Here is a 22,480-nt window from a genome sequence, read left to right on the forward strand (position 1 = left end):
ATTGAAGCGGAGGTATCATCCGAGGAAGCCACTCCTCCTGATGATGATCCATTGTCTTCCAGATCCTCAGCAAGAAAAAGGTCAAGGAGGGCTACTACTACAAGTTCTTCTTCAAGCCCCCTTCCTTCTGATGACCTTGATGTTGATTGGAACCCACCAATGCAGTCTGAGAGTGAGGCACGCCATGAGCCGACAAAGGTAGCTAAGCCTAAAAGGAAGTTTCCCGCAAGGCTTTCACTTATGGCTGATGATGACGACAAGCAAGAAGTGGTGTATGCTGCTGATGAACAGTCTGACGACGATCCAGTCATCACAGACGTCACTCCAGCCCCGGCGGGCATGCAGTAGAGAGACATTTTTACCCTATCCCGAATTGCTGCTGAGTAGGATGTGGGCGGCGTGGCACTGGTACCAACACCAACGCAGTTAACTACTATACCAACACGACCTACAGCTTCCATATTTTCTCTTCAGAAGGGCCGGCAGGGACCTCCATCCAGCTCGACCTCCATTACCTCAAGTAATGGTGCTGTAAGTGCACAACAGAGTCGAATTCAGCCACGCCCATCCTCCACTTCATCTGGCATTGAAACTGAAAGTAGCACCTCCACCACCAGCAGACATTTCCAGTCCCCAGTTTGGGACTTCTTTAGTGTTAGCCAAAAGGCGGAAAACATGGTCGTTTGTTCGATTTGTAAAACTGTAGTTAGTCGGGGTAAGCGTGGTACCAACTATGGTACCGGAGGCCAGAGAGGTCATCTCCAAAAACCCCACACTATCATTTGGGAGGCGCACCTAAGGAAGATCCAGGGAGCCAAAAGTACAACAAATCCAAATGTATCCATTCATATTGCATCTGATGATGACGAGGGGCTGATCATGCAGGGGGGAAGTGAAGAAGCGACAGACATTTTTTCTGGTACACCCAGTACCCCTGGCAGCAGCACTGCAGTGGTAGCGCCCACACCCTCTACCCCTGCAGCATGTATCAGGCACACTAAGAGTCTGGGAGAGACACCAATGCGAAAAAGTACATCAATGAGCCTAACTGGTTTGAAGAAGTCTGCATCATCATCATCACGTAAAACGGTCCAGCCCACCATTAGAAGCATGTTTTGGTCGGATGCGCCATTTGAACGCAACCACCCAATGGAACGTCTGTATAACGTAAAGCTGGCTAAAATGCTAGCGCTGGACCTTCTCCCTTTTTCTTTCATGGAAGGGGTGGGTTTTCTAGAATTTGTGGCAACAGTCTGCCCTAAATGGAAGATTCCTAGCCGGTCCTATTTTGCCAGAGTTGCTGTTCCAGCACTACATCAAGATGTGCTGGAGGTGATTGGCGCAGCTATTCAGAAGAGTGCTGTTCACACTATCCACCTGACAACAGATATGTGGACCAGTTGCCAAGCCCTTGATTACATGTGCATCACTGCACACTGGGTCTCTTTTGCAGGGGTTAAAGATAAGTTAAAAGCAGGGGTTGACACGGACACAGTTTTTCAAGCTACTCAGAAACATGCAACAGTAGCCATATTTGCCATGGAGAAATCTCATACTGCACCTAACCTTTTGGAGGAGTTTGACAGGAAGGTCTATGAATGGCTGCATCCAAGAAATCGCATGATTGGTTATGTTTCCACGGATATTGGCAGTAATATAGTTAAGGCCATGCATCAAGGTGGCTATTTCAGAGTGCCGTGTTTGGCGCACAGTATTAACATTGTTGTGCAAGATTTCTTGAAAAAAGAAATCACAGTCAGCAAGTTACTGACCACCTGCCGAAGAATCTGCACACATTTCAGCCATTCTTTTAAGGCCCGGAAGAAGCTGAGGAGCATGCAACATGAACTTAGACTGCCAGTCAAAGGACTCATCCAGGAGGTGGCAACACGTTGGAACTCACCCTTCTACATGCTTGAGCGCCTGTCTGAGCAGTGGGGGGTAATCAATGAGTATCTCTATGAACTAGGTTCTACTACGAAATACATGAGGCTAGAGTTGGAGGAATGGAAGCTAGTTGCAAGCCTGACAGACATGCTTCGTCCTTTTGAGGTCTTCACGTGTGAAGTCAGCAGGGAGGACTGTTCTTTGGGCAAAGCTATCCCATTGTTGCGCATGCTAGAGCACCAACTGAAGGCGGTGTCTTCAACGTTCCGAGATGATGCTGAAAAGCAAGACGCATATCAGTTGGCGGAGAGGTTATTAAGCCGCCTAGTTGCCAATGAAAGGCTTAAAAACATACATACAGAACAACATTACATTTGTGCCACTATTCTGGATCCACGGTACAAAAAGGCCGTGGCCAGCAAATCATTCATTCCTTTTGATGAAGCAGATGTTTCAAAGTACAAACATTGGCTAGCTCTGTCAGCCACTCGGTTCGAAAAAGAGCGGCAGAAAATTGAAGGAGCCGGCAGAAGTACTACTGAATCAGCAGGCCATCCGGCGTCAAGTTCCACTTCTGAATTAGTGGCCGAAGGGAGTCACTTTCCACACAGCCGTTAACGACACCAGCAACCGTATCATCATCCTCACCTGCACCAGGCCCAGCCATAATATTGTCGGAAGCGGATTGGCTAACTCATCAAGGATTTGCTCGTCCAGTGATGCAAAGGCCACAGATGGTATGCAAAGTGGAGCAACCCTGGAGAACCTTGAGCCGATGGTGCAGGTCTATCTGGATGACCCAACAGTGGTCTTTGTTAATCAGAACCCATTGCTGTATTGGTTTGGGAAAAGGCCTCTATGGCGACTGGTCACCAACCTGGCTCTAAATTATGTGTCTTGCCCACTCGCAAGCGTGTCTTCTGAACGTGTTTTCAGTGCTGCTGGTGCCATTGTAACTTCAAAAAGGACCCGCCTCTTACCCAAAAATGTAGAGAGGTTAACACTGATCAAGATGAATCAGCACTTCATACCACCAGATTACAAAATACGTGAATGCACACAGGAAGAAGAGGACACCGACTTAGGTGACGGAAGTTCTTCTCTGTTAGCTAACCTACCCCCGTCTCAATTCATAGAGTTTGAGGACGAGCTCTACTTCCCTGACACCGAGGCCCGAAAATGACTTCCTTTTTTTCGTCCTTATTCACTTTTATTCCTGTGTGTCTTTCTTTGTTTTGCAACTTTTTACCACAACAAAACTCTAATCACCTAATCACAACAAGTCCATCAGCAGCACTGTCTTCATTGTATTTCCTTATTGATTTGAAGGTGCCGCAGTCTGCATTCCTGCGGTTCACAAGTTCACAACTCAATCATGCTCCTCTATCCTCCTCCTCCAGACTCCCTCTATCCATTTCCCTCAAGGCAGATGGCTGGATTACGCAGAATAAAGAAACTTTGTCTCCGTAGACGAGTCCCCTCAAGTGGGACTGGAATTACTGACTACATGCTTGCTGATTGCTGACAATTACTTCTGAAATTGACAGGAGAGACTGCCCTGTTGCCCCTCACTTTCAGAAGAAGTTGTGGACAAAAAGTGGAACAGGTAATGAATAATGAGAAGAGGATGGCATGCAGTGGACAGCAATGGCTGTCTGGCTCTGATGAAAGCAATTGCTGTTTGTTTGTTGTGCATGACATGAATCATATGTCTTTTGTTATTATTTAATTTTTTACACACTAAATGTAACTCAAGTCTACTCTGCTGTTTTTTTTACCTTGTTAAATTCAAATTGTACTTCAACTGCAGGGGCCACTGCGTTGCATTTTCCAATATGCAAAATGTCCTTGGACTTACTGTTTGCCAATATACCATGATGATTGTCTTGATTAAATAGTATAACTTTTTTCTTTACAGTTACTCACTGGGATGGATGGATCATCAGCGTTGGTTTACGGAAGAACTATGGCCAATTCGTGAGAGGCAAACAGGTAAACCAGTCTACAACAACTACTACAGCAGAATTACATGTCTGTCTAGTCATGGTATGGAGTGGTCGAGGCAGTGTAGTGTTGTTATGCCAGGCAGAGTCCAGACAGCAGTTCATGTAAAATTGGGGCTATGTGGGTTGCTGCATACAATTAGATATGCTTTGTCTGTCTGTGACAAAGAGCCTAGGTATGCTACATCAGGTTGCTTCACTCAGAGGTGCCTGCCTTGACCGTCTGCATGGCCCTGCTGCAAGCATGGGCCAAAAATCCGTTCCGCTCGCAAAATTTGCTGGTTTTCGGCGGCAAATTCGCAATCCGCGAATCTCGCGAAATTGCAGTAAATTAGCAAATTCTTGAGCGTAACGGATTTTTGGCCCATGCTTGCGGCAGGGCAATGCAGACGGTCAAGGCAGGCACCACTGAGTGAAGCAACCTGATGTAGCATACCTAGGCTCTTTAAAACAGACAGACAAAGCATATCTAGGGTTTAGGGTTCAGTACGGTTTATATGGGTTTAATTAGGTAGGGTTTCCGTGGAGTCTAGGGCTCAGGGCCCAATGCAGGCTCGTTCATAAATTGGCAGAATTTTGGCCTTTTTTGGTGTTTTGCAGGCGCTTGTGTTTGGGTGAAAAGAAGTCGTACACCTTCCAGTGGTTCGATTTTGTTGTGCCCTGCTGAGATTCTTGGGAATCGCTGGAACAAGTGTCCTGGTAAGTTTCAAGAGGATCGAAGTAGTGGAAGTGCTGAAAACAGCAATTTTTTGTCAAGGCGCGATTTGCCATGATAGCAGTATTGCATGTTTTTGGGGGGCTGCTTGGGGGGGTTCTAGATTTTTGGGGGTGGGTTGAGGGGTCTGGGAGCACTGCTGGGAAGGTCTAATTTTGATTGCAAGTGGTTTGAAGAAAATCCATGGTGGAAAAGAGGGGGTTGGGCCTACTTGCAGACAGCGTTTTGGCACGATTTTAAGTTAGGCCTAGCAGCATTGCAAGTTTTTGGGGGGCTGCTTGGGGGGTTCTAGATTTTTGGGGGTGGGTTGAGGGGACTGGGAGCACTGCTGGGAAGGTCTAATTTTGATTGCAAGTGGTTTGAAGAAAATCCATGGTGGAAATGTTTTTCTTTTTAGCAATATTGAATGTTTTTGGGGGGCTGCTTGGGGGTATTCTAGATTTTGGGGGGTGGGTTGAGGGGTCTGGGAGCACTGCTGGGAAGGTCTAATTTTGATTGCAAGTGGTTTGAAGAACATCCATGGTGGAAAAGGGGGGTTTGGGCCTAGTTGCAGACAGCGTTTTGGCTCGATTTTAAGTTAGGCCTAGCAGTATTGCATGTGTTTGGGGGGCTGCTTGGGGGTGTTCTACATTTTTGGGGGTGGGTTGAGGGGTCTGGGAGCACTGCTGGGAAGGTCTAATTTTGATTGCAAGTGGTTTGAAGAAAATCTGTGGTGGAAAAGGGGGGTTTGGGCCTAGTTGCAGACAGCGTTTTGGCACGATTTTAAGTTAGGCCTAGCAGTATTGCATGTTTTTGGGGGGCTGCTTGGGGGTGTCCTACATTTTTGGGGGTAGGTTGAGGTGTCTGGAAGCACTACTGGGAAGGTCTAATTTTGATTGCAAGTGGTTTGAAGAAAATCCATGGTGGAAAAGGGGGATTTGGGCCTAGTTGCAGACAGCGTTTTGGCACGATTTTAAGTTAGGCCTAGCAGTATTGCATGTTGTTGGGGGGCTGCTTGGGGGGGTTCTAGATTTTTGGGGGTGGTTTTATGGGTCTGGGAGCACTGCTGGGAAGTTCTAAGTTTGATTGCAGGTGGTTTGAAGAAAATCCATGGTGGAAAAGGGGGGTTTGGGCCTAGTTGCAGACAGTGTTTTGGCACGATTTAAATTGAGGCCTAGCAGTATTGCATGTTTTTGGGGGGCTGCTTGGGGGGGGTTTTAGATTTTTGGGGGTGGGTTGAGGGGTCTGGGAGCACTGCTGGGAAGGTTTAATTTTGATTGCAAGTGGTTTGAAGAAAATCCATGGTGGAAAAGGGGGGTTTGAGCCTAGTTGCAGACAGCGTTTTGGCACGATTTTAAGTTAGGCCTAGCAGTATTGCATGTTTTTGGGGGGCTGCTTGGGGGTGTCCTACATTTTTGGGGGTAGGTTGAGGTGTCTGGGAGCACTACTGGGAAGGTCTAATTTTGATTGCAAGTAGTTTGAAGAAAATCCATGGTGGAAAAGGGGGATTTGGGCCTAGTTGCAGACAGCGTTTTGGCACGATTTTAAGTTAGGCCTAGCAGTATTGCATGTTGTTGGGGGGCTGCTTGGGGGGGTTCTAGATTTCTGGGGGTGGTTTTATGGGTCTGGGAGCACTGCTGGGAAGTTCTAAGTTTGATTGCAGGTGGTTTGAAGAAAATCCATGGTGGAAAAGGGGGGTTTGGGCCTAGTTGCAGACAGCGTTTTGGCACGATTTAAACTGAGGCCTAGCAGTATTGCATGTTTTTGGGGGGCTGCTTGGGGGGGTTCTAGATTTTTGGGGGTGGGTTGAGGGGTCTGGGAGCACTGCTGGGAAGGTTTAATTTTGATTGCAAGTGGTTTGAAGAAAATCCATGGTGGAAAAGGGGGGTTTGGGCCTAGTTGCAGACAGCGTTTTGGCACCATTTAAACTGAGGCCTAGCAGTATTGCATGTTTTTGGGGGGCTGCTTGGGGGAGTTCTAGATTTTTGGGGGTGGGTTGAGGGGTCTGGGAGCACTGCTGGGAAGGTCTAATTTTGATTGCAAGTGGTTTGAAGAAAATCCATGGTTGAAAAGGGGGGTTTGGGCCTAGTTGCAGACAGCGTTTTGGCACGATTTTAAGTTAGACCTAGCAGTATTGCATGTTTTTGGGGGGCTGCTTAGGGGTGTTCTACATTTTTGGGGGTGGGTTGAGGGTCTGGGAGCACTGCTGGGAAGGTCTAATTTTGATTGCAAATGGTTTTGAAGAAAATCCATGGTGGAAAAGGGGGTTTGGGCCTAGTTGCAGAGAGCATTTTGCCACGACCCGCAAAAATCGCCCATACTCACTAATTACTATCCTTGAAAAGGAGACTCAGAGTACGCACTTTCAAAATGATGATTATATATAATACTGTCACCTCTGAAACTGAAAGTGTTATTTTTGCACTACACAGCATACCTTATATTTTTTTCACTGTGGTGTTAATATCACTTCCTGTTTTTCCATCAACAATTACAGGCCGGCTTTTACCCTGTGCCATGGAACAAATGATTAACTCAGGCTTACCATTAGCGATCCAAAATTCCGCATCAGGCAGGCAGTGGACAGTGTGTCTGGTCACCAAGATTGATCGACGGAGCGTCAGATGGAATGGAGGAGTACCGCAAATTAGAGGAATGGCTGGATGCATGCAACTTCACAAGTTCAACAGGACAACTACAACATACAGTTACAGTATCCTCTTAACTTCTCCTTATCTTTTAAATGTTATTGTTGTGAACTTGAACTTCTACGAGTGTGACTCTGTGCGTTTGTTTGCTCTCTGCTTCAAATTCATCCCTCCAGCTATTTGATAAGTTTCTTTGCTATTTTTAAAACTAATTTAATGTACTAATAACTATAAGTGTTTATTCTCTCTGAGGGCAAGTGAAATTGCGTAATTATAATTATTACTGCATCCCTGTACTGTCAAATTGTTTCTTCATAGTTACTAGTAAGTTGTTGTAAGTACTACTTTTCAGTAACCTAACCATCCATTTAGCAAAAAACTTCATGCATGCAATAGTGCACTTCCTTTATGTCCCTTAAAAGATTTATGGATATCTTCGAATCCAAAGATTTGTTTTTCTTCATTTGTTGTTTGCCCATGCTATGTTTTTTTTCCTCTCTCCACAAAACTTTCCCAAAACCCCCCATTCCCATCCAATTTTCAAACCCTAACCCTCTTCCCCCGGGCTGTGTGGTTTTTCATTGAGGTGTGACTAAATGACAACAATAAATTACACACACTTGCTGGGGAGGATAAGGTCAAAAAACAGAAAAATAATTCTAATCAGAATTTCATATGCGCCATCGTCGATTGATCATCAACAACATCCTCCTCCTACACGTGACAAATCGAATGCTTAATGCTTACGTTGCTTTGTCCTTTGCCTTAATACTATTTCTTATAGTAGCCATACTCCACGCAACTAGTACTTAGTTATCTTTTGAATACTTTAGCACTGCTTAGGCTACAATTTATGGCACTGTTCTTTACCGTACTATCTATTGTACTGTTTCTATTGCTACGCTCAGGCCACTCAATGTTTCATTTCCTTTTTTTTGCATATGCTGCTACTGCCAGTGTGTACCACTACTACTACCGGCACAATGATGATATTTCAACAATCCAAGATTCAAGTCAACACCCAACCATTTGCCATGCAGCCAGCCCTGTGCCTAGCCCTATTTTCAAACACGAATCACAGGTAAAATAAGCATTTTGGGGAGGTAGAATAATGGGCTAGGACTCGGAGGAGAGGAGAGACTGACAGTGTCACAGTAGTACTAGTGAAGTACTAGTAGGGCAAATAATTCACTAACTCTGTTAGTGGCACTTTTGTACATGTTTGGATGTTTAGATAATTCATGCTGGTAAGTTTGAAGAAAGCAAACGTACAGTACCCCCCGCCCACCACCACACAAAATAATATGAACGCGTATACTATGTTCATGTCTGTAAAATAAATGAATATATTTGCCCTAACAAAAATAAACTAACACCTAACCTCAACCAATGTCCAAATGTCCTTCAAATCCCTTTCCCCAACGCCCAATTCCCACCCCCTCAACAGTCTTTAAAAAAGGGGCAAGGGAAAGTCATTTCCTCCGGCGGTGTCCTCTGAGTCCTGTGGACAGGTCTCGCACCGCTTTGCGGAGGTCCCGGAGCTGGCGCTGTTGCTTCCCTGCCAATCGCTCCAGGTAGTCCACTCGCTTTCGGAGGCGGCGCAGAAGTGCCATCCAGGCTCTGGAGGGGCAGCTGATGTTTTTGCTGCTGTGCGGCGTTTAGCTGGAGGCTGCTGGCTGGTGGACCCGGGGGCACTGGAGGAGGATGCAGGAGTTGCCGTCTCCTCCTGCTCCCAAGCCCACAGCCACCGATATTCATCGCAAATGGCCTCCAGCTTACGTGCCCTGGCCCGGACAGCCATCTCATTGTGGGTGAGCTTTTTTGGAGCATCTATGAAGAAAGAAAGAAAAATACTGTAGCCAATAGTCTTTAACATTAAGTCAAAATAATTCAACAGAAAGTTGTCTCACAGTAATACTAGCAACTGCAAGCACAGTATAACATTTTGGCATGTATCTTTCCGCAGCGTTTGTAGGCCTGTGACATTAGTGGGAGTTTCAGGAATTCTACTAGCAGCTCTATGGACTCACTACTACATAGTCAGAGAGTCAGAGACTACACCAGTCTTCTTATTTTATTCTCTTGTTTTGCAAAAGAAATTACTTGTACGTCAACTTGTGGTAGCCGGCATAATGCCAGCTCACTCAGTTTGCACCCAAGAAAAACAGACACAAGCCATGATGACGCAGACTCGCATTGCTTTAAGCAGTATATGCAGGTGGGGATAGGAAGCTCTTACTTTTCTATAGGGGTGGCACTGGCCATACTCGGTTAAATCAAGGGCTACTGCTCAATGAAATTTATATTTCGCACTGCCACCCCGGGCTTTGACTACTACAAAAGGAAAATGAAGATTATTGATTCTGATCATATATCCTGCCGATCACATGATCTTTGCTTATATGATGGATGACTTTAGGTGCTTTGTTTTGATAGATTAAATGAACAACAGCAATAGTCCACCCATGACACAGCTGAAAGAAAATTATTAACATAGGGAGTGAGTGTGGTACCCATAAGAAGGGACTTGACTTGATATAATGTCAACTATACAATACATACATAATATATGCTGTGCTTGCAAAGTAAACTACTGTACTGTTAGTCAAGGGAGTATTTAAATTTTATGAACAATCACAACTTCTAGTATTTGGATTTCCTCAGCTTTGCTACTCCGGCACAGACATGCTGTTCAAAGTAGCACTGTTCATCCGCTGAGCGTCTGCTCTAATACATACACCTCTGCTATCTATGAGGAAGAAGAAGATACCATCCAGGCTTCCAAAGTAAACGTCTATCATTCTTCTTAAGGTCTCAACTTGTACCAAGTTTACTTTTTCTCAACAACCAACTAACACCCTTTTCATTTTATTTGGTAAACCACCGTCTTGACTTGCATTGGAGTTTGACCCAAATGATATATTGCAATGCACACCACACATGCATTTTCTGATTCACCCACACAGGCAGTCATCTTTTCTTTCACCTCCAATCATCCTTGCTTCAAGCAGCCATTCATCTGATTCCTTCCTATCATCCACCTCTGCCTGTATTCAAAAACACCTATCATTCTTTACAGTCATAAATGTTACGACTCGCTCGTCCTTCCTTTCACCCTTCTTTCCCTTTTCGTTCTACACATCCCTCAAGATCATCTGATATGACTTGCCTTCACGAAAAAAGTTTCCCAGCTGAGTTGAAGTCAAATACAGGGGGCCATTGCTTACCTGAAAACTACCGCCGCTAATGCTATTACTAAGTCAAGGTTGACTGTCTTCTCCGTGATTGGCAAAAATGTAGTTCTAAATTAGTAACTGTTCTTAACAGTACAGTGTACTTGTACTAGTGTACTGTCTACTGTACAGTACATCATACACTCCTTTGCGAGCCTACTCTAAAATGTCAATAAGTAAGGAGTATAATAACTTACCACCCTCTGCCGCTGCTGAGCCATCCCCTTCAGCTCCTCCTGGTGGCACTTGTGGCGCCGCCGCATCCGGCCCTAGAGTGGACCCCTCCACGCTGCTGGCCCTGGCACTGGTGGTGGGTAGTGCCGCATCCGATGTTGTGACGCCTACAAAAAACATGTCATATTTTAGATGCCATACACCACCCCCTATTTCGTCTCGTAATGGAAGAGAAAATGTTAATACATAATCAATTTTTAATTATTGGGACTGAAGAAAAGTCACGGTTTTGGGGAGGGTGTTAACTTATATACTTAGCCATAACATGTAACACTTTTTGGCACAACTGATGAATGCTTGCTTTTTAACGTGCAACATTTTTCTAATTACAGACAGAACCAACTACTCCTCATCACCACCAGGAGGACTTGAAGTTCCAACAAGGTGAGGGCTCCCGAGTCCCGCACAGTTACTTCTGACTGAGGTATGTGGAAAGCCGAACTGCACCTATCATCAACAATGTCCTATATCTCTTGTCTATACTTCTGTATGTGCATAATAGTCCCTGAAACACTAGCGGTATGGTATGTGCTATTATCAAATCAAAAAGCCAACTACTAGCTTATTCTTGGTTGACACTGACATTTTGTTGTTGGAAATTGTCCAAGCACTAACATTAAGAAGACTGGAATACATATCAAGGGCAACCCAGAGGACTGCGCTCAGTGCCTCTAGAGCTATTGCTGGATCAGAGTTTTGTTTTAAACCGTTTGCCGACTAGGCAAGCTTAGCTACCTACACAGACCGACTCATAATAATAGTAAATAGTAGTAGCACAGAGAGTGATGGAAGAGAGGCAGGATAAGAATGTAGAAACAGTCTACAAGAAGATCAAAGACTATTTTATAAAAAATAGAATTAGGAAACAGTTTGGAATGAATAGGAGCTGTAAAAGTTAGGGAAGTATATTTATATTAACAACAGAACAACTTACTGGGGCCAGCAGAAGAGGCTGTAGAGGACCGTTCCTGCCCACTTTCTTCCGCCGGAGTCTGGGGTGTACTCTTCTTGCCCCTGGGAGGTGCTGAATGTGAACATGAAATAAACACAAAAATGGATGATTGTTTTTTTGAAATATTTGATTTCTTTGACCACAATCTAAAATTATCTCGGGGAAACAAATTACCAACAATTGCACTACATGTATTGACCTATCTGATCTGGTCAACTAGGAGGATACTAGTACAGTATTGCTGGATTCGCAGACTGTCTACTTGGAAAGTTATGTAAATCACTGACTAAACCAACAACAAAAAGATTCTACTACGACTGCCAGCATTCAGCAGCACGCGACGTGACAGACACAGTCCGTCATCATGATTGCAGACCACTAAAAAATGTCCTACTACTAATAACAAGTCATAATATACTCAACATATCAATCCACCACTATCTCTTCTTAGTGGCAGCAGGAGTACAAAGGAAGGACTAGACTTGAGTCTCTAGTCTCTCTTGCATTACGCAGTTCTGTAAAGTACTACACTCATACATATTCAGGCCAAATGAGAAATGAGCCAAAGTTGCAAACAAGTAAGCATAGTAGCAACACCACTGAGGAGGCGAGCACCTGCAATCGCAGAAGCTATTTAAACATTATTTTACCTGCAATGTAATCGAATCAGCAGCATTCTTGCTCTTCGGGAAAAACATATATTAGCAATATCACACAGAGCAGAAGAAAACAAAGTAGTTATTAAATAGCTACTCACCAAGGCCAGGGATCTCCATGCCTAGCAGGTCAAGCAGGTCCTGCTCCCGGTCGAGGAGGTCAGCCCACCGGTGCATCGATTGGTCATAGGTGCGCCAGACCCCCGACCCCCTACGCATTGCCCGGCACACCTTATCCCACAGCTGGTGACGCTCCTGGAGGCCATACCCTTGACCGGGCCTGCCCCTGCTGCCACGGTCTTCGGGAGGTGGCGCAGAACATAAAATATAGGCGCGGCCACCTCCACCGCGCTGAAAAACACCCTGGCCACTACACTTTAGTTGCCATGCCCCAAAGTACACACCCTTACCCCATAGAGCAAGGGTGCTTGATCTCTAAAGCAGCAGTTCTTTACCTTTTGACTTCTGTGGACCCCCACTGTATCATTACTTGAATCCAGGGACCCCTACTGAGTCATTATTGGAAGCCAGGACCCCTGGCCTAATCAGTTTTTATGATTTGGACCGCAAAACACAAAAATACCAAAACAAGTATACACCAAACAAATGCTCAAATATTGACATATTTTGTTTCATTCACCAACAAATATAAAAAAAGTTTTCAAATGTCCAGTTTTGTTTCTTTGATTGTATATGAGTTATTAAGTTTACTTTCTTAGTTTTAATATAATTTAATTGTGTACATCTGTCGCAGACCCCTTGAGTAGGCATCGCAGAACCCTAGGGGTCACTGGACCACAGGTTAAGAACCACTGCTCTAAAGCATAGGTTTTGTACTGGAAGGCCATTCTCCCAGTACAAAAACTAAATTTACAGTCTTTCTCAGCCCCTGCACCTACCTCGAGGAGGTATAAGGTTTTGCCACAAATTTCTTTCAACTAATGGTAGTAGCTAGGGATTTGCATCAAAATCCATGCATGACTACATGGGAACCACGATATAACCTCCATGGAAAAAACCAGTTGATGCAAAATAGTGCAAAGTAGCAAATTAGCGCATAGCGTAACCTTGCGTTACTTTGGAGACATTTCCAGAGGAAATCCTGGTTTGTATTGCAAAGGAAATCCAACCTCAACACTTTGCACAAGGGTGCAAAGCATTAGTAAAACGGGGCTCTAATCATCCCAGAATCAGCAAGCACCTAAATATAAAAGTTTGTCTCCATTTGTCTGAACACATTATATGCCTCAATGTCAACAGTGAAAGAGACTGACTATTAGAACAAGACTTCTTAGTTTCGGTGTTAGACTTCATCAGCCCGCACGCCCTCCCCTCCACTGACTACATCCTCCTCGGGGACCTCAACTTCCACCTGGAGAACAACAAGGACCGCAACACCACCGCCCTGCTGGAAAACCTCGCCAACCTCGGACTCAAGCAACTGGTCAAGACCCCCACCCACTACGCCGGCCACATGCTTGATCCCGTCTTCTCTTCCAGCAAGTACATCACCTTCAGCCACGCTACCGGACTCCACTGGACCGACCACAGCTGCGTCCACTTCAGCTTCAAAAGATCCACGACCCACCACCACCCGCAACAGATACCTCACAGGAATTGGAGCAAGATCACCGCAGACCAGCTCACCACCTCCCTCAGCCAGAGCCCACCCGCCAACACAACAGACCCCAACGAAGCAGCCCGCAACTTCACACAGTGGCTGACCGCCTGCGCCGACGACCTCGCGCCACTAAAGAACCCTCCCAGCAGACCCAGAAGCAAGAAGGCATCCTGGTTCACCGACGACCTCAAGGACTCCAAGAAGATCTGCCGCACCCTCGAGAAAGCCTGGCTCCTCAACCGGACCACCGACAACATGACCGCCCTCAAACACGCTACCCGCAAGCACCACCAGCTCATCCGCACCACCAAGAAGAAATCCCTGAAGGAACGACTGGACAACAACGCCCACGACAGCAAAGAGCTCTTCACTATCGTCAAGGAGTTCTCCAACCCCAGCACCGGCACCAACGACATCACTCCGTCACAAGACCTCTGCGACTCCCTCGCCTTGTTCTTCCACCGCAAGATCGCCAACATCCACAACAGCTTCGGCGCCCCACCCACGCACCCAACCGTCGAACCAACGCCCCCCACCGCCACTCTTCGCACCTGGACCAAGGTGACCACCGAAGACACAGCCCGCATGATGAACACCATCCACTCCGGATCACCGACCGACCCCTGCCCACACCACATCTTCAACAAGGCCGACTCCACCATCGCACCCCAACTCCGGAATATCATCAACGCCTCCTTTAACACCGCCACCTTCCCGGAGAGCTGGAAGCACGCCGAGATCAGCGCCCTCCTGAAGAAACCTACAGCGGACCCCACCGATCTCAAAAACTTCCGCCCCATCTCACTCCTCCCTTTTCCTGCTAAAGTCATCGAGAAGATCGTCAACAGACAGCTGACCGCCTTCCTCGAGACGAACGGATCCCTCGACCCCTCGCAGTCCGGCTTCAGAGCCAACCACAGCACCGAGACCGCCCTCATCGCAGCCACCGACGACATCCGGACCCTGCTCGACAAGGGGGAAACAGTGGCCCTCATCCTCCTGGACCTCTCCGCTGCGTTCGACACGGTCTGCCACCGCACCCTAGTCCAGCGCCTCAGCAACATCGGTATCCAAGAGAAGGCACTGGAGTGGATCATCTCTTTCCTCGCCGGAAGAACACAAAGAGTCCGCCTCCCCCCGTTTCGCTCCGAGGCCACCGAAGTCATCTGTGGCGTCCTGCAAGGATCTTCACTCAGCCCCACCCTCTTCAACATCTACATGAAACCTCTCGCAGCCATCGCACGCCAGCACAACCTCAACATCATCTCTTACGCCGACGACACCCAGCTGATCCTCTCCCTCACCAGAGACCCCGACACCGCCAGAACCTGCCTACACGAAGGGATGAAAGACGTCGCCGAGTGGATAAAGGACAGCCGCCTGAAACTGAACTCGGACAAGACGGAAGTCCTCATCCTGGGATCTTCGCCCTCCGCCTGGGACGACTCCTGGTGGCCCCCAGCCCTGGGCACCGCACCCAAGCCAACCGACCACGCACGCAACCTGGGCTTCATCCTGGACCCCTCCCTCTCGATGACCAGACAAGTCAACGCCGTCTCCTCATCGTGCTTCAACACCCTGCGTATGCTTCGCAAGATCTTCCGCTGGATCCCGACCGAGACCAGGAAGACTGTCACCCAGGCACTCGTCACCAGCCGACTGGACTACGGAAACGCCCTCTACGCCGGAACCACAGCCAAGCTACAGAAAAGACTCCAGCGCATCCAGAACGCCTCTGCCCGACTCATCCTGGATGTCCCCCGATGCAGCCACATCTCCAGCCACCTGAGGAACCTGCACTGGCTCCCCGTCGACAAGAGGATCACGTTCCGGCTCCTCACCCACGCACACAAGTCTCTCCACGACCTGGGCCCCAAGTACCTCAACGACCGCCTGACCTTCTACACGCCCACCCGCCAGCTACGGTCCACCAGCCTCGCCCTCGCAGCCGTACCACGCATCCGAAGAGCCACCGCCGGAGGAAGATCCTTCTCTTACCTGGCTGCCAAGACTTGGAACTCCCTCCCCATCCACCTTCGGCTGACCCAGGACCATCTCGCCTTCAGGAAACAACTCAAGACCTGGCTGTTCGAGCAGTAGCTACCCCTCCCCCAAGCTCCTTGAGACCCTCCCGGGTGAGTAGTGCGCTATAAAAATGGCATGATTGATTGTTAGCACAATACATTTGTATTAACAAAATTTTTGCCCACATGTATCCAAAGTGCGATGGTATTAGCACAGTAATTGCTCAGTATCATCAGAGTGCTCTGGTAATGGTACAGTATTCACCCCATATCACTGACAGCTCTGCATCAGGACAGTAACAGGTAAAGTTTTAGGATTCTACTCTAGTATGACTCTAGTCATATTTTAGCTACCATAGCAGTCAATATATATAATTCCCCAGCCCCAGAAACCCCTAGTGAGCAGATACCCCTCTTTTTGGACCCACTGGCTAACAACAAAGTCATATTTTGCTTTGTGTCAGACATTGGAGGGGGAGAGTATGATTGCCTTAGCACTTTTTCATCAATTATTGAGTGAGCATGCATAGAAAGATGCTCCCAGTTTCACACAAACCTACTGTTAGACCTGTCAGCCCACAGGTGATCTTCCCCCAAACGTTTTGCCTTCTCCCCTTCTGTTTTACATACAAAGGGCCATATTATCAAGAACAGGCGATAAAAGGATCGCAGCTTTATCGGCAGGAAACTGCCGCTAAAGCGGCGATAATGGGCTTGATAATATGTCCTTGTGAATTCCTATAGCAGCCCAGGTTCTGGTGTTAACCTGGGCTGCTATGGGAATTCACAAGGGTATATTATCAAGCCCATTATCACCGCTTTAGCGGCAGTTTCCTGCCAATAAAGCGGCGATAATTTTATCGCCTGTTCGTGATAATATGCCCCCTAGTTTTTGTTGGCCTTAGGACTCTGTACACTTCACCTCTGCTAACCAGTGCCAAATTGCTTGTGCTCACTCCCTAAAACATGGTAAAACTGGCTTAACCTGATTTGCATATTCAATCTACTTATAAGTCCTTAGTAAAATGATATACCATATACCAAGGACTGATACACTAAATGCTACTAGAGGGCCTGCGGCACTTATTGTGCCACTCTCTTAAGTAGCTCCTTAATGTCCCAGGCCTCCAATTGCAGTCTGCATGCAGTGGTAAGCTGCTAATTTGACTTGGCAAAATAAACCCCTTGCAGCCATAAAACCTCCCTTTTTTAATCACCTATGAGTCACCCTTAAGATAGGCCCTAAATAGCCCATAGGTCATGGTGCATGTACAATTCATTTTTTTCTACTGTAAGACCTACCTCTCCCATTGCATAACATTGGGTTACCTTATTACAAAGGTGATAACTTTTGTTTGTGCGCAGGTTCAAATGTGATGTTAGGTGTCTAAGGAAATGTAATTGAAAATCCTCTTTAGCGTGTACTTCAAAAACACTGCATCAGTGCACACACAAAAACTTCAAACTAGCTAATTGTAGCTGCAGACAGACTGAGACCTAGCGAGGGAGGCAGGAAATTCCAGAAACTTCTGACTCCAGGAAATTCCAGAAACTTCAGACTCCAGCTTTTTCTTCCACTTCAAAGCTCTTCAGTTCACTTCTGGACAGTAGGCATGACTCTCAGAGCACTGCCCTACTGTCTTTGGCTTGCTGTTTACTTTAAAGGATTTCTCTGCTGCACCAAGAGGACTTCCCTCCTACCTGAAGCATGGCTTATTCCCCCAGAAGACGGACCTGGTGCTTGGGGGCTCCTTTCCTGCTTGGACCCAAAACTTCCAGAATCAATGAATATCTCTGGATACGTTTCTCGACAGACCCAATAAAAGGGGTGTGGGACTGGCAATATTTTATCGAGAGCATTTTCAAGTAGCCTGTAACCCAGTCTCTACAGAGGGTATGAAAGCTTTGATATACAACACTGAAGTCACAAAGGGAAAAAACAGCCAGTTATTGGAATATCTCCTTGGTCATTGGGGAGTTTAATTTCCATTTGGAAAACCATTCTGACACAGAAACTCAACATCTTTGAGATATGCTGTCGAGTGTTGGCTTAGCCCAAATAGTATAGGGGCCCACACATCATGCATGCCATCTACTAGATGGGATCTTTACCAACAACCCTAACATTAAATGTACTCATGCCCTGCCATTAACCTAGACAGATCACTATGCTGTAATTTGGAACTTAAAGTCATAAGGAAGCTCTCTTCCTGTGGCACATAACTGTATCAGGCTAACCATACATGGCCTAAAATCCAAGCTTCTTACCTGGACTATTGACTATCACAATCATTTTCTATTAATGATTCCAATCTAGATCAGATGGCAGAGGACTACTATAATTGGATCTCCTCGGCCCTTAATGATATTGTTCCTATTAGATGTCAAAAAAGAACAAAACTAAGATGTCTCAACCCTGGTTCGATGAATCTCTTAGAACCATCAAACAGGAATGCCGAACACAAGAGCACAAATGGCATGCTGAATATAAGAGAGAGGAGAGGGAAAGTATAAAATCTGCCTAGGCAGCTACAAAAAATTAATTGTTGCTGCAAAATCCAAATATTAAACATTACAAATAAAAACAGCAATCGACGTAACCAAAACCGTCTTCCAAACTATAAACAAAACTGACCACCCCCATGATAATCATTATAGCAGTCAATAATCAAGATTTCTGTGACTCCCTCGCCTGTTCCTTCCAGGAAAAAGTCATGAATATCAATAAAAACTTTACCAGCAGCTGCTCTGCAAATATATCTACAAAAATAAGTACTAAGTCAGCTAGTTTTGGACAATTTAAGACCCTTTCAGTGGCGCTGATTGCTGAACTTATTCCAAAGATTAAATCAGGATCTCCCCACTACCCATGCCCCCTGAAGATTGTTCACCCGGTCCCAGAAGTCATAGCACATCATCTTTCTGTCATTTTTCCACCATGTTTAACACAGGGACTTGCCCCACCTCCTGGAAAGCAGCCTCAGTGCTTCCTCTTTTAAAGAAGCCCAATCTCAACATTCTGGATCCAAACAATTACCGACCCATAGCCCGACTACCTTATCTGGCTAAATTAGCAGAAATTATTATCTCCAACTCTCCTCCTTTAATGTGGATAATCATCTTCTGGTTCATACTCAGTTTGGTTTTAGAGGAAATAATAGTACTGAAACTGCTCTGAAAGCAGGAAATCAGAACATCCCGACAGAGGGGGCAATGCAATTCTTATCCTGCTGAATTTTTCAGAGGCTTTTGATACAGTTAACCATGAAATACTGTTAGACCGTATGTAGGAGTTGGGGATTGGAGACACAGCTGAATTAAAAGCATCATCTTCACTCCTTGTCTTTAGAAAGCAGCTCAAAACTTGGCTTTTTAATCAGTGATCTTCTACAACACTACTCAGGATGCTGTCGGCTCATCTCTGTTACGTACAGCGCTGAGACGCCTCCGGACATTCCTGTGCTCTAAATTTTACACATTTCATTCATGCAATTATGCATTCATATGTGAGACTCAGGGGCCGCTCAGCATATTCTGCTGGGAGGCCCTCTTCATTTTGCGTTAAGCAGTTGCATTGATTCACTCAGAAAAGTTTTTACCAATTGGTACCATTTGTAGTCATTTCAAAATACAGTGCAAACTACAGAGTTTGCATCTGGAAACTCACTTAACACTACCCAAGGTAAGAGATTACAATTAATCTCAGATATCCTGAACACAACTTTGATTCAAATAGGCTCTGAGTAAGAGAGTATCTCTTGGACGGAATACAACAATCTCAGACATTCACTGGGGGCAGATGTTCTAAGGTTAAATGCAATGCAGGGCAGCAAGCAAAGTTGCTGTACTGCTTTATGTGAAATGGAGAGAGCAGAATGTGCCATATCTACTAAGAATTAATCTTGATTGTTTAAGTTAATTAAAACCATAACAATATATCAATAAAACTGGGCATGTTATGACAAATATAATGTACATGTTAAAATCTTAAAATCACCAATAAGCCAAACATTTTTTGACATAAAGTACTTTTGTACTTTTTCACACCATATTGGTGCATAGTAAGACACTTATTCAGTTTAGTTTCTCATACAAGAGTAAACATTTTTACCGATTTGCATTTAAGCTGCGGATCATTTGAATCAAGACACTTTAGTATGGCAGATCTGGAGGTGTGAATGCCCATCGCATTAAAAAGGTTTTTTGGCAATAAAAATCTATTTCGTTTTTAAAACAGGACATATGCAGATTAAATGAACAAAGTCCTGATTTGCTGCGCCACATAGGGTGCATGACACTAGCCCATTGTGTTTCCAAGCTGGTTGGTCAGCATTAGTCGGTAGTGACGACGTATTGCTAGTAGCTTTCTTTTTAAAAATTACTAAGATATGGCACACTACTGCTCCCTCCTTATGCTATCTCACTTGATGTTGCTAATACAGGCCCTTTTGAGCCTCACTGCAAATGTGCCTGCATTACGAGCTGGTTTGCTTTTGTATAGGAAGGTGTACCTTCCTGCACAAGAAAAATTCTTGAAGACATATTCCTTTTTCTATGAGTGATGATGAATGCATCACACATATAAAAAGAAAGAAACAGGGAGAAATAAATATATTTCTCCACATTATGGCTGGGTCTGGGAGGTGGACCATTGTAGCACAATCCCAGGTTTACTGACTCTGGTAGATCTGGGATTGCATACAAATCCATGAGTGGATGCATGGGAATGCCCCTGCTTCACCCATCCAAACCCTACTTCATGTAAGGTCATTTTCTTTCAACAGACCCATGCAAGGCACCGCAAATCGCTCCTTGTGTGGCTTTGTAAATCTCTACTAATATTTTGCATTGTGGCTACCCAAAAAACTTGGTGCAGCCACAACACAAAATGTTAGCAATTGTGTGCCTTTGTGTTTACAATGGTCTACGGTACTTCATGCTAAGTTCAGAAATAAAAATACGCTGTGCTGTTAATCATTATAGTAAAATGGGGCCTGTTGACGCGCCTCCTGATACTCCTGGTTTAATTTGCTGGTAGATCTTTCTTAACTCCCTTCATTCATCTATGCGGAATGTTGACCTTAAGTTTGCTTGACTGGTATGCCAAGTTATGGATTATCCACAAAGTACCTATTATTCGGAACAGCTCGACTGGCCACCATTTTAATTTCATTGCAAGCATCTAAAGTCAGTTTTGAGGCTAGGCGTTCCTATTTATGATTGAGGAGAAATTCGTAAGGATTCTCCTCATTATCAATTAATCACCTAGAAACTACTTGTAGCCTGCACTCTGATTCTTAAAACATCTTGGTAGTTTTGCCAGTTCAGTGATTCAGACTTTCCAGCAGCTCCCCAGGAGCATAGTTTTTTGTCTTTGTCTCGAGGCAGGATTACTGGATGTCTTATACATGACAAGTGCTCCCGGTGTCACCTTCGGTCTCAATACCAAATGCTTTCTGCCTTGATCACCTTTAAAAAAAGAAAATCAGTACGCTTTTAATCGCTAACTGTAGGATTCTTGCAAAACAAAACAACAACAAAAACATGGCCCATAGTTAACAGAAGTCTCTCAGCAGTTAGATACTGATGAGAGGGTCAAGGACTTAACTACACAAGCATCTTTAGAGAGGGTCACATACCACCCCACAAACAATAAAACTACTTTTTCAGTGGTATGGTTCAAATACTTGGAACCCTTTGCAGTGGCGGCTCCTCTGCTATGGCGGAGGAGCGTTGCCTCACTGCTTTCAAGCAATGAGAAGTAGAAACATAAAATGATAATAACCGCGTTATTATTATTTTATGCTGCTTCCTGCTGCTTTGCGGGCCGGTGGGTGGGCGGGCTGCTCTGCTCTTGGAGTAAGGCAGTGGAGGAGTGGCTTGCCCACTCCTAAGTGCACAACGATAGTTTGGTCGGCGCTCTTGGGCTGCCCAAACCAGTCATGCACACTTTCCCCGTTCTCCATGAAGGCTGCATTACAAGGAGAACATGCCCAAGTCCCCATTCCTTGGTTGAGCATCGAACCAGGATGCTCAAAACCAAACACAACGCTGCATTGCAGCCTTGTGATTGGTCAGGGGAGCCTGGGTGCTTACCAATCACAACGCTGGCCGCCAATGACCCTTTGATTTCATTTAGTGCAGATCACCTTCTCGTAACCATATTTTGATTTTCATTATCACTTCAGTTATCTTCCATTACCCTCACTATTTCAGTATACCATATACTTTCCCAACATGTTTTACCCTGTCTCTTGAATGATGAAAATATGTACCAAGAGGTTCTCATCTCTTGATCTATCACTGATGTCTTATGTTATACGATTGATAACAATGTATTATTACATTTTGCATTGAAAAGAAGTTGTCTTCCATGGAGGCAAACCTCTGTCTATTAGCCCAGTGCCAGTGAGGTTGTTGGGTATGAATTAAAACACACTAAAAGACAGGGTGAATCCTGCAGGTGAAGGTGACCTCAGACACAACCATTCTGCTGCACATGGTGTCTGTTCTGTGGATGCAGTGGGC

This window comes from Lissotriton helveticus, chromosome 6, assembly GCF_964261635.1.
Source record: "Lissotriton helveticus chromosome 6, aLisHel1.1, whole genome shotgun sequence".
Lineage (NCBI taxonomy): Eukaryota > Metazoa > Chordata > Amphibia > Caudata > Salamandridae > Lissotriton > Lissotriton helveticus.